Source organism: Phytophthora parasitica, assembly GCF_000247585.1.
Source record: "Phytophthora parasitica INRA-310 unplaced genomic scaffold supercont2.15, whole genome shotgun sequence".
Classification (NCBI taxonomy): Eukaryota; Oomycota; class Peronosporomycetes; order Peronosporales; family Peronosporaceae; genus Phytophthora; species Phytophthora nicotianae.
Window position 1 is genome coordinate 214678 of NW_008649001.1, and position 2636 is coordinate 217313.

Here is a 2636-nt window from a genome sequence, read left to right on the forward strand (position 1 = left end):
CAGACGGCAGCAAATGCGGATTTCATGTTGACCAGCAATTTGCCGTAGGCAATACAGTCACAAATTAAACTGCTAAGAGTCTAGCTCTAAGCGAATAGTCGGAAAGAAAGAAAGTCATTAACCATAGCACGCAGACCCAACATAGAGACGACATAACCGAAGGATTGATATTAAAAATCGAGGCACAAGGACCTACGCAAAGGATTGAATGCGCAGTCGCTACGCTCACGCACCCTGCTCCATGTACACCTCTGTGTGTCCATTCACTTCCTGAAGCAACCTTTTAGCGATAAACGCATGTTTTGGCTTAGTGTATGTCCTCCGGTACTACACTCATCTTGGCGACTTTACTCGATCGAGTTGTTTCTCAATGGGGAATTAACAAATCCTGGTACTATCGAGGATCCATTGCCAAATCCAGGAAGATTCGCCAGATACTAGTATTATAATGAGCTAGTTCACTCTACCCGGATCCAGCATATTGTATACACATCCGTTCCGGCATGCTATCACGGAGATTTCATACAAAATAATCAGGATAAGCATACCAGCTGCCTCCAAATATACACCAGCAGGTGGTATATTTTGCTTCTCATCTGTTGATATCAGGAATAGTGCGAACTTAACGAACTTAAGGTATACCAGAACCGCGTAGTGTGAGCTCCCCCCCAATATGGCAAACACGATTGTCACTTTAGTACGGTGCCTAGGTGGCTCCTCCTCGCTCTGTGTTGGGATGCGGATCTTCACGCAACACTACGCAATACTACATGCCAAGGGCATTACACTCACGCAGGACAACTGCTAAACACCAAGCTGTCCAGAGGGACAGCAAATGTGTATGCGTGTTCAAATAAAACCAAGTATCCTTTAAAGTATGTACCATTCAACAAAATAGCGCTGTGGCAGGCGATCTCTATCGTCAGTTCATTTATCGCTGAGAAGAACAGCCGTATCGGCTCCGCTGACGCAACATCAGGTCTACTCGCTAGAACGGGCCAAGCCCGAGCAACGCAAAGCATTTTGAGCTACCTCTAGACAAAAACTCAACTCCGATGAGGCTGTACTCGCGTCTCTCCCCCGTTGAGAAAGATCGTCGAAATGGGCTAGTTCACACTACCCCTACCCGGCATACTGTATACACATCCGTTCCCTCATGCTATCATGGAGCTATTTCGGTTCGTTTTTTTGCCTCTTTTCTGTTGATTTCAGGAATAGTTTGAACTTAATGAATCTAAGGTATACCAGAACGGGTATTAGTGCTAACTTCTCCAATAGGAAGCGAGTTTGGAGCCGTGGTATAAAAAGGTCTCAGGTCCCGCTTATGTATACATATGTACACGTAGTGTGTCAATAAGTTGTGTAAGGCTGCGTGTCGTGATGTTGTCTAGAAGCTGCTTGTTCTACAGGCAACTTTTTTGGAACGAATTAATCTGTGCGAGGCTGTCCAAACAGCTCTTCAGCTGACCTCCCAGGATAACCTGTTTATACAGATATGGTTGAAGTACTGCTCCATATCGATTAATGGCTCCCACTGAAGCCTTACGACAGAGGGCACTTGGTGGACCAAGTGATAGCGCCTCATGATCTTTTTCGGATGCAGACGGGATTACTAGACGCTGCGCGACGCTGCCGCTTCTGTTCCTTCAGCACTGCAACGCGCACAGCCACCGCCATGCTCACATTGATGTATCGGTCGTCACTAAATAGAGAGCTTGCCTCGTAATAGAGGTGGTTCAATTCGTACAAATCGAAAGTGGACCAATGCAGCTGTTTAAGGTACAGTACACATACCACAAAAAAAGATAAAAAAATATTTTTAATTTTTTTCCATCGTATAATTATTTAAATATTTGTTCGACCATCCCTGATACTGCAGGGTTTACAAACCTGATGAATAGTTTGGAAGGAAGAAGTGCTCTTCGTTGTAAAAGGTCTAACTATGTCATGTATACTTAAGCATGTATAATTGTTTTGGTGGGTACTTAAACAGTTTTAAAGTCAACTTATAAGAGTTAACATCGACCGGTTTAAAAAAAACTAAATGAATTGGCTGGAAGAGCCTTCCTTTTGTCAGCTTAGCAATTTTCGCCAATATTATTATCTCTTTTCGTACGTGTCTCGCGATATCCTACGACGCTGCATACCAGTTGAGACTCAAAAGCTGGCGACAGCGGTTACAGGAGAAATACGGCTGACACAAAATTCCAGCAGACATAGTTGTGCAATTCACAATCGTTACTGTTCAGCCAATCACATTCGTTTATTTGACTTGGTCTTTGTATTCCATATGCTTATGAGTATTTTATCAGTCACTTCGTGTATTTATGGTCCATTTAGTGTGTTTTCTGTGGATATATCTTGCGACACGGACAGGGAATTGTCGTACAATTACTATGGAGGATGGCATTCAGTGGTGCCGGATTTATCTGTCGTTGTCTAGCGATACATGCTGGTCATCATGGTGATTATGATCAAGGTCTAGCTAGGCCAATCCGATCGCTCGAATGCAAGATCTCCGACGACGATTCGCTAGAATAAGTTCTAGACTTTTCGGCGAATGGTAGGACGCCCAAAGACGTGGATATAGCCAATCAGCGCAGATGTCCTACCTGGCCCATGTCTGACGTTGCGAG